Source organism: Podarcis liolepis (assembly GCF_965112155.1).
Source record: "Podarcis liolepis genome assembly, chromosome: 15".
Taxonomy (NCBI): Eukaryota; Metazoa; Chordata; class Lepidosauria; order Squamata; family Lacertidae; genus Podarcis; species Podarcis liolepis.
The window spans coordinates 19,412,771-19,422,684 of record NC_139566.1 but is presented as its reverse complement, the minus strand read 5'-3'; the positions used below and the strand labels follow the sequence as shown (position 1 = coordinate 19,422,684).

The window sequence follows — 9,914 nt, the reverse complement described above, 5'->3', positions numbered from 1 at the left end:
GTTGCAATGACCCATTTGCAATATCCAAGTGACCCATTTGCAGTATTAAGCACCCCTGAGAGAACTGTATCTGATCAGATTTAGAAAAGATCAAGTTTGGAGAAACTCTTCCATGTTTAAAGTTTAACGGAAGCTCTCCTTCCAATCGTATCCTGGAAACTTTTGTTCACTGCAGGACACAACATAATCAACCTCTTCTACTATGGGAGTACAAAGAAAAGAAAGAAAAGTAGAATTCTAAAACCTGCACACACTATGCGAACGATGTAATTATGTGCATATATTTGCTTAAGTTTCTCAAAGTCAGATTTTGCAAGCCACAGGAAAAACCGTGGAGGAGTCTGAGGCCACCGTGACGTTGAACTACTGCTCAGCCCCTCCCTCTGGACTCCCTTGTTTTTCAAGCTCATATTTGTAGCCATAACAACCAGACACTTTGTGTGCGTTTTATGGTTTTGTTTTTAGTGGAAGCCAAAATTCTCAGCATGGTGATGACGGTGCACACTGTAAGATCCCGGGGGGAGGAGCTCCAGACACCCCTTTTAAATGTTTTCTTGATTTATTGTGCTTATTTACGCTCAGGGAAGATTAGACGTGGTCCAGCCTTCAATACAAAAGTTTGGTGTCAGCCACGTGGCTTCATTTCCAGTCAGTGCATGTCCCATAGGTTCTTGAAGGAATCCTGGAGCTTTGTATACCACAAACTACAACTAATCCAGAATGCGGCAGCTAGACTGGGAGTGGCCGCCAAGAGCATATACAGTGGTACCTCGGGTTAAGAACTTAATTCGTTCTGGAGGTCCGTTCTTAACCTGAAACTGTTCTTAACCTGAGGTACCACTTTAGCTAATGGGGTCTCCTGCTGCCGCCGCACAATTTCTGTTCTCATCCTGAAGCAAAGTTCTTAACCCGAGGTACTATTTCTGGTTTAGCGGAGTCTGTAACCTGAAGCATCTGTAGCCTGAGGTACCACTGTAATACCAGTCATAAAAGACCTAAATTGGCTCCCAGTACATTTCTGACCACAATTCAAAGTGTTTGTGCTGACTGTTAAAGCCCTAAACGGCCTTGGTCCTGTATATCTGAAGGAGCGTCTCCACCCCCATCGTTCAGCCTGGATACTGAGGTCCAGCGCCAAGGGCCTTCTGGTGGTTCCCTCCCTGCGAGAAGTGTGGTTACAGGGAACCAGGCAGAGGGCCTTTTCGGTAGTGGCGCCCGCCATGTGGAACACCCTCCCATCAGATGTCAAGGAAATAAACAACTATCTGACTTTTAGAAGACATCTGAAGGAGGCCTGTTTAGGGAAGTTTTTAATGTTTGATGTTTTATCATGTTTTTAATATTCTGTTGGGAGCCGCCCAGAGTGGTTAGGGAAATCCAGCCAGATGGGTAATAATAAAATGTTTGGTTGTGGGGGGGGGGTGCGCAAGTCCTGCTTTTGTGGCCATAATGTAGTAATATCCAGGAAGCATCATAGAACAACAAATAAAGCAGAATGATGTGTGTGGATGGTCCATTACAAATCCACCACCAACACAGTATTATTTTTGTTCTTTGTTTAGTTTATTATTTTATTACATTTATATCCCACTTTTTCTCCAAAGAGCTCAAGGTCGTGTACACCATTCTCCTTCTCTCTACAGTGGTACCTCGGGTTACATACGCTTCAGGTTACATACGTTTCAGGTTACAGACTTTGCTAACCCAGAAATAGTGCTTCAGGTTAAGAACTTTGCTTCAGGTTGAGAACAGAAATCGTGCTCCGGCAGCGCGGCAGCAGTGGGAGGCCCCATTAGCTAAAGTGGTGCTTCAGGTTAAGAACAGTTTCAGGTTAAGTACAGACCTCCGGAACGAATTAAGTACTTAACCCGAGGTACCACTGTATTTGGGTTAGGCTGAGAGGCAGTGACTGACCCCCAAGGTCACCCAGTGAGCTTCATGGTGAGCAGGAATGTGAACTTTGGTCTCCAAGTTCCTAGTCTGGCGCTCTAACCACTACACCACACGGCTCTTATTATTGCATCCATGACATGTTGCAGAATGCTCCCTCTACCCACCATCAGCCTCAGTATTATCTGGCCATGCCAGCTGGGCCTGAAAGGAGTTGTAGTTCAAAACTTATAGAGGGCACCAAGTGGGCAAAGTGCTGCTGTGAAGGGTTGGCTATCTTGCATTTGCTTCCTCCAACCTGCCCCACAACGTTCCAGAGTGTTTGGATCAAGGATCTTCATTCATCACACCCTCCAGCAAAAAGATTCCCGCCCCTCTTTTTCATCCCACTCTCCTCCCAGCAAAACGGCTTGTGTTGGCACCATTTCCTGCCCGATGGCTGCAAAAACTAAGTACACCCCTCTTAGCTGCCAAGGAAAGGGCGGGGAGGCCCGATGCAAGCTGGAACACAGGCTGGATCCACCACAGAAGAAGCCCCAATCTTTTGGGGCTCCTTGCTTGCTTTGTTGCTGCTGAAATGGCATGAGATCCTGTAAAAAACCAAAACTTTACAGGGATCCTAGAAAGGAGAAGGGATGGCAAATGAATGTAAGAACATAAGCAGAGCCTGCTGGGTATCAGGCCAATGGCCCAACTAGTCCAGCATCCTTTTCTCACAGCGGCCAACCAGATGCCCGCAGGAAACCAGCAGGCAGGATCCGAGCACAGGAACAATTCCCCCTCCTGTGGTTTCCAGCAGCTGGTATTCAGGAGCATTGCTGCCTCCGATTGTGAAGGCAGAGGATGGCTATCACACCCGGTAGCCATGGACAGCTTTATCCTGCATGAATCCGCATCTGCACTGCTGGGGGTCAGACCAGAGAAGGGATCTTGGGTTCATTGTCGGGGACAACTCAGTGGAATCCTCAACCCAGTACGTGGCAGCTGTGAAAAATAGCAAATTGCATGCTAGGGATCAAGGAATAAGTATCTTAGGATGTTTAACTGTGTGAGAGGAAATGCCCTCTCCCCCTATTTCCCGTCACTAGACTTCCCCAATTGTTTTATTTGTTTTAATTATTTTTCATCATAAAAATGAGGTAACATGACTGTAGTTTATTAAATTATGCCTGGCATGAAGAAAGTGAAGAGAGAAAAGCTTTTCTCCCTCTCTCACAATGTTGGAACTGATGGACATCCCAGAAAGCTAAATGCTGGAAGTAGACGGATTTTAAAAAAGTTCTTTTTTTTTTTATGCAGCACAGTTAAACTGTGGAACTCTCTCCTGCAGGACACAGTGATGGCCACCCATTTTGATGGCTTTAAAAGAGGACAATCAAGCAGTTTATAAGTTTTATTAAGCAAACAAGATAGTGCTGCACTGTGTGGTCCAAGAGGTGTACCCCAGAAATATTAGAAGGCGGGGTTGGCTTTGTTCAGGGACCCTAGTAAATTTGAGCACCCTGTAAGCAGTGAGCAGCCTTCGTTCATGGCTCCTTCCCTCCCTCTGCAAAAAAAACCCCTCAGTTTCTCTTTTTTTGGGGGAAATCAGCCGTGAGTTTAAAAATAAAGCAGTCCCAGTCCCTGCCCTGAAGAGCTGATCCCCGGCTCCTTCCTCCGGGTGGCTGAGTGACTCAGAGGCTTCTCTTTTTGGTCTGCTGCCTCTTTGAGGTGGTTTCCTTAGTGACAAGAGGGAAACCCCAAAGCATCTGGTTTTCGATATACCACATCACATGTCTCCTGAGCACAGTGTCATGTGCTTGGGGAAGACGAGGAGGGGGGGGGCCACACAAGCACATTCAGCCAAACTCCATTCAAGACTTTTTCACCAGTAAGGATGGAAGGACTCGTCAGTTTTGGGTTCTCTCAGTTCCCCATCTTTCCAATCTTAAATTTACTTCTCCACACCACCGCATCAGTTTGCAATTAAAGAAATGAAGTTCCTGTGAAAATTCTTCAGAGTTGGAGAGAAGTTTTCTCCATAACGTACATATCTTCGAATTCCCCCCCCCCAATGTACACATTTGTGCAAATCTAACAGATTTCATTTTGAAATGTGATTTTTCACTATTTATCTCTATGCACACTTTACCCTGGTAAGTGCATTACTTGTGTAGAAAGCTGCAAAATTCAGAGTGTGAATTTTAGAGGATGGCTGTGCTTTGGTCTGCATATTGTTTTGGAAAGTGTGCATTTATGTAGCATCCTGAGATCTTTGGATGAAGGGTGGTATATTAATACTAATACTACTAATAATTCCATCTTTAAATATGAACGGAATCAAATTTCTTCTCCATCCCTAGTTAAATGTAACCATCAGGGCTGGTGAGGAGATATGGTGAATGGAGGAGGGATACCACCCCCAACATCCCCCAGGTCACAGTGCCCAAGACTAGTAAAAATGCAATCGTAGCACAGTACCAATGGCTACTAGCCATGATGGCCATGTTCTGCCTCTGAATACCAGTTGCAGTGGGATCATAGGTGGAGAGAAGACTGTTGCACTCAGGACCTGCTTGCAGACTCCCCAGAAATGGCACCTAGTACACCACTGTGAGAACAGAGAGCTGGACAGGATGGGCCTTTGGCCAGATCCAGCAACCAGGCTCTTCATATGTTCTTATTACTAACAACTGGCTGCCCTTTCATGACACTCCAAAAACAGCTGCTGGAGACAGCACCCTCAGTCTGCAGGGAGCTTCCCTGGAGCAGCGCAAGAGCACTACTGTGTGCGAACAGTGCAGTGAGTGGTTTGTACATGCTAGTTTACAGGGCAGTGCCCTGACTGCCCCAAACTGTTCATTTGCTACAGAGGAGCAAATCTATGACTTGATCATGTGCTCCACAAAGGCAAGGAAGCCAGAACTTATTTGCTCAGGATGATGTCACTATCCGTACCAGATTTGAGATGATAGATCTAGAGATAGAGATATAGATTCAGCAGTTTGATGCAGCAACATAAAAAGTCACGCAATTCTAAGCTGCCCCAACAGAAATATAGTGTTCCAATCAAGGGACATAATATTCTGCCTTGGTCAAAACACACCTGGAATACTGTGTATTTAAGAAGGATGTTGAGAAGCTGGAAGGTGTGCAGAGGAGGGTGACTAAGATGATCCAGGGTCTGGAAAACAAGTCTTATAAGGAATGGTTGAGGGAGCTGGGTATGTTTAGCCTGGGGTAGAGGAAACTGAGGGGAGATATGATAGTCACCTTCAAATATCTCAAGGGCTGTCACATGGAAGATGGAGCAGGCTTGTCTTCTGCTGCTTCAGAAGGGAGAACCTGAACCAACAGACTCAAATTACAAGAAAGGAGATTCCGACTCAACATTAGGAAGAACTTTCTGATGGCAAGAGCTGTTTGACAGTGGAACAGGCTCCCTTGGGAGTTGGTAGACTCTCCTTCCTTGGAGTTTTTTAAACCAAGGTTGGGTGGCTACCTGCAGGGATTGTTTAGTTTTGATTCCTGAACTGCAGGGGGTTCAGCTGGATGGTCCTTGGGGTGTCTTCCAAATCTACAGTTCTGTGATTCTACTGTTTTTATATCTGTTGTGGTTTTTAATTGTTTTTATATATGCAGTATGTTTGCCTCAAGGGCCAAAAGGTCTTGGGCTGGCCCTCTCATCAGCCACCTGCACACCCAACCCCTTCAATCCATATCAGGCAATTCCATCACCAAACTACACCAAAAGGCAAGTTTTGTACTGCAAGCCCAGACTTGCGTGCAAAATCAGTACATGTGCTTCATTCGTCCCTCTTCCCTGCTGATTTTTGCTGCCAATTGCCCATACTATTTTCTCAAGAAAAAAGAGGCGAAATATCAGATCTTCTGCCACGTGTCTGGTTGACTTGAAAAGCAGCTTCCTCCCCACTGCCATCCACTTTGTAGGGTTGCCATACTTCAACTGATGAAAATCCAGACAGAAAAGCTGTTAAGCTTTTTTTTTTTTGGCAAAACTGTTTCTGTGAGTATCAAAGTAGTGGTCATACACAGCTTTAACCTCTAATGCTTCTCTGTTTGGGAAAGTTAAGAAACTCAGGGAGGAAAAGGCTCCCAATAGCCACATTTACACCAAAGATTAAAAGCACTATCCCGAAAAGGATTCTGGGAGCTGCAGTTTGTAAAAGGATGTAGAGAGTTGGTAAGAGGCCCCTGTTCCCTTCCCAGCACTATGATTCCCAGAGTTCTTTGTGAAGAGGGATTGATTGCTAAGCCACTCTGGGAATTGTAGCTCCATGAGGGCAAACTGAAGCACCTAGGATTCCATGACTGCATACCCTCCAGCATTTCTCCAATGAAAATAGGAGTGTCCTATTCCTTAATAATAATTTCATAATTTCATTATTTATACCTTGCCCGTCTGACTGGGTTGCCTGAGCCACTCTGGGCAGCTTTCAACATATATATATACTTTAAAAAAAAAAAAAACCTTCCCAATACAGTGTTGCCTTCAGATGTCTTCTAAAGGTTATACCGTTATACTTATCTCCTGGGCTCAGGGGCCGCATAACTCCATACCCTTCAACATTTCTTTGATTAAAATAGGGACCCCCCCCTTCTCTCACACACAATCACAGACATTGCAGTGGTAGTCAAAACCTTTCAATGTCTGGTTGCAAAAGAGAGGAATACCACCATCTAGTGGTGAGTAATGGTTTTAAAAGGAAGCAAAATGCTACTGGCACAAGTTAACTCAATGCCTTTTCTTTGGACCAACAGCCAGTTTCCAATATAGTTTGGGAGCATTCAGGTTACACAGAGCTCATTGTTGTGCTGCATGTTGTAAAATACAAACTCTCAAAAATCAAGGGTAAGGGAATTTTTCAGGTATGCTGTCCTTGTCAAACATAGTCTGGATTGGCCTATGCCAATGTCTCGGTATAGTCCTACCAGGTTTTGAGAGTCTGAATGGGCTTCCTGTGAGGACATCATAGATTGGAGATGTTCTCACTCCACCACTCTGGGTTCCTCATGGCATTCACTGCTGCAGGGAACAACTCAGGCCCTGACTGGTCCAAATGAATAAGAGCAAGAGGAGAGAAAAAGGAGAGGAATTGGGCAGAGAGAAGAGACGCCTGTGGTCAGGAGGCTATACTCAAAGGAGGTTATTATCTGCATGCCTGATTTGAAATCACCAGCCACTTCTTTGGCTATGGGGTATTCTCATTTCAGTTCATCATGTTAGGAAGAAGTTAGCTGCAACCTGGTACCATCCAGATGTCTGGGGCATGCCATGCTGGATGAAGCTGACAGGACTTGTAGTGCAAAACATCTGGCAGTGGAAGGCTGAGGCGGCTTATTCCTCCACACAGTTGCCTGATGATTCTCACAAGGCCAGAGGTCCCCAGGAGCATGCTCACAGACAGCGTTTACCCTTCTGGGAGTCTGGATCGGAGACAGCTTAATAAGAGGGCAACACCAGAGGAGCCCCAGAGGGTTGTGTGGTGCCAGGGGTGGAAGAGGAGTTGAAGATACACATAGAAGGTGCCAAAAAGAAGAAGATGCCTTTGTTTACAGTGCCACCTGCAAGCTGGTTAGGACTCAAACCAATGGATTCAAATGACAAGAAAAAAAGAATCTGACTAAAAATTAGGAAGAATTTCATGAGGATAGGAGCCATTTGACAGTGGAAAGGACTCCCTTGGCAGGTGGTAGACCAGGGGTCTGCAACCCGCGGCTCCGGAGCCGCGTGTGGCTCTTTTACATCTTTGCTGTGGCTCCGGGGCGGATACTAGCGAGGGGAGGAGGCGCATTGTGCGCCCCGACACTCATCACTGTGGCGGGCGCTGTACTGGCTGTGACGTCGCATGGGGGCGGTGCGTGTGTTAGTCACGCACCGTCCTGACGTCACCTTCCCGCCCGCTGTCAGATCGTGGCTCCGGAGATTTATTTGTTTTAAATGTCGCAATGGTTTTGCGGCTCCCAGTTGTTGTTTTTTCTTCGGAAACGGGTCCAAGTGGCTCTTTTTGTCTTAAAGGTTGCAGACCCCTGTGGTAGACTCTCCTCCGTTGGGGGTTTTTAAACAGGGGTTAGACGGCCTCTGTCTGTTAGGTATTCTTTATCTGCAATTCCTCCATAGAAGGAGTTGGACCAGATGACTCTTGGGGTTTCTACAACTCTAATTCTACGTAATTCTACGACTGTTGCTTTCTTATTTCACGTTTGCCAGTTGCTGACTCTCCATTTTGAGAAGCAGCCTGTCCTGTGCTCCCATACTGCAGCTCCATTGTGGGAGCGCTCACATCAGCCATCCCTAGAGGAAACTGGGAACGCTCACAGGCCTCTCCGGTTGCAACCTGGTGAATGAAACGAGATCGCAAGGGAGGCCCCGTCAGCCAGGCCACCAACTGGCAGGTGGCGTCAAGCCCCACAACCAGCCCAGGCCTCAGCCAAAGAGGCTCCAGTAACTCCAGCCAAGTGAGAGGGAAAGCAGCCGCTAGGGTCTGGTTTTGAATGTCATTAATGAGACTCTCTCCCTCTCCTCCCCACCGCCGCCCCCATGCAGCTCATAAGCTGAGTCACCCTCAAGCTGGTGGGGGAAGAATAGTTCAATTTACGCCTTCCCCTGGGCCAGCTGAGCTCACCCAAAGCTGCCAGATGGTTTCTTATTTTGCAAGGGGAAAACATACCCTCCTCAAATGTAAAGCGCTCGACAACGACGACACCAGGACCGTGCGGGTTCTGTGTGTGTGTGTGTGTGTGTGTGTTGGGCAAGTGTGCCAGATGGAGCTGTGAAATATAATGAAGGCTTTGGCATTCGCGTGATCTCTGCTTTCTTTCTTTCTTTAAAGCAAGTTTCAAGTCCACATGGTTGTCGGGAAAATGGTTGCTTGATTTATGACCAAATTGGCTGAAGGGAATAATAATAATAATAATAATAATAATAATAATAATGATGATGGTGATGTTATTATTTATACCCTGCCCATCTGGCTGGGTTGCCACAGGGCTCAACTAGTAAAATTGTAAGTGTTGGGGTGGGTGGGTGTTAATTCTTTTTTTGCTATGTGGGGGCACATCTATATAAGTACATGTTTTCAGATTTTGTGATTAGAAATCTCTAGGCAGAAAGGAAATAAACATACCGGTCTGAACTCGTCCTTATGAGTTGCAGATGTTCATTTTTCATGCTTCTTTGTATCCCTTGATTTGCTAAGTCTTTTTAACTTTAAGAAGCAGCGTTTCTATGAGCCTGGAGGTGGAGCCAAAGAACGCCCCACCCTCATCAACCCACAGGTATGCCTCTAGCAATGAACTAGAAACACCCTTCCTCACCCTCAAGCTCCCAAAATGCTAAAATGGACAATTTCCACTAATTACCAGCAACCTGCAATAAAACTCTGTAACTTTCCACTATAAATCACCCTGGAGAATGCTGCATGTTGCTGAACAGAGGTAAGCCGCCCCAATAAAGGAATTCCCTTATTGCAAAAATTGTTTGGGGCATGGAAATCTCACAACTAGTGAAAACAATATCTTCCTATATACATAAAAATGTAGACTGTCATCACACTCCACAGTTCACATGGCTGTCAACAGGTGGCAACACCAACACAACAGCTCAGGGCTGTCTAAATTTAGTGCAGTTTAGAGTTATTTTTTCACCTTCTTTTCTGAAATAAAAATGGTAATTGTTTTTATTTCGGCCACAGGATCCTTTTGTAATTACAGAGTACACATCTTTTCCCTCTTGGTCTGTTTTGTTACTCAGTATATCGCAGAGCTGTATCCTATATTTCTTTATTGTCAATTGCAAAAACTTATCCTCCCTCCTCGCTCTTTCTCTTTTTTCCCTGTAACCTGTTTGTAGTTATTAAAATTTAATCTAAAAAAATCCTGATTTGTTCCAAACAGCAGACTGGTACGATAGGCAGGAATCTAACAGGCAAACTCTTCTCCTGTGTGCAAGTCAGGGTAGCAAGGTATTGCATTTCTGCCTGCTGATCAGCTAGTTAAGGCCCTGGAACATCCCTAATCAAAGC

General features: G+C 45.6%; 1 long non-coding RNA gene across 1 annotated transcript; it reads left to right on the top strand.

The window, feature by feature from the left end:
• The first annotated feature begins 2,294 nt into the window (after positions 1-2,294).
• On the top strand, positions 2,295-3,159 carry LOC310694812. The gene is made up of 2 exons (XR_014519825.1): positions 2,295-2,824; positions 2,865-3,159. It is a non-coding gene; the product is annotated as an uncharacterized lncRNA (long non-coding RNA).
• The last annotated feature ends 6,755 nt before the right edge of the window (positions 3,160-9,914 follow it).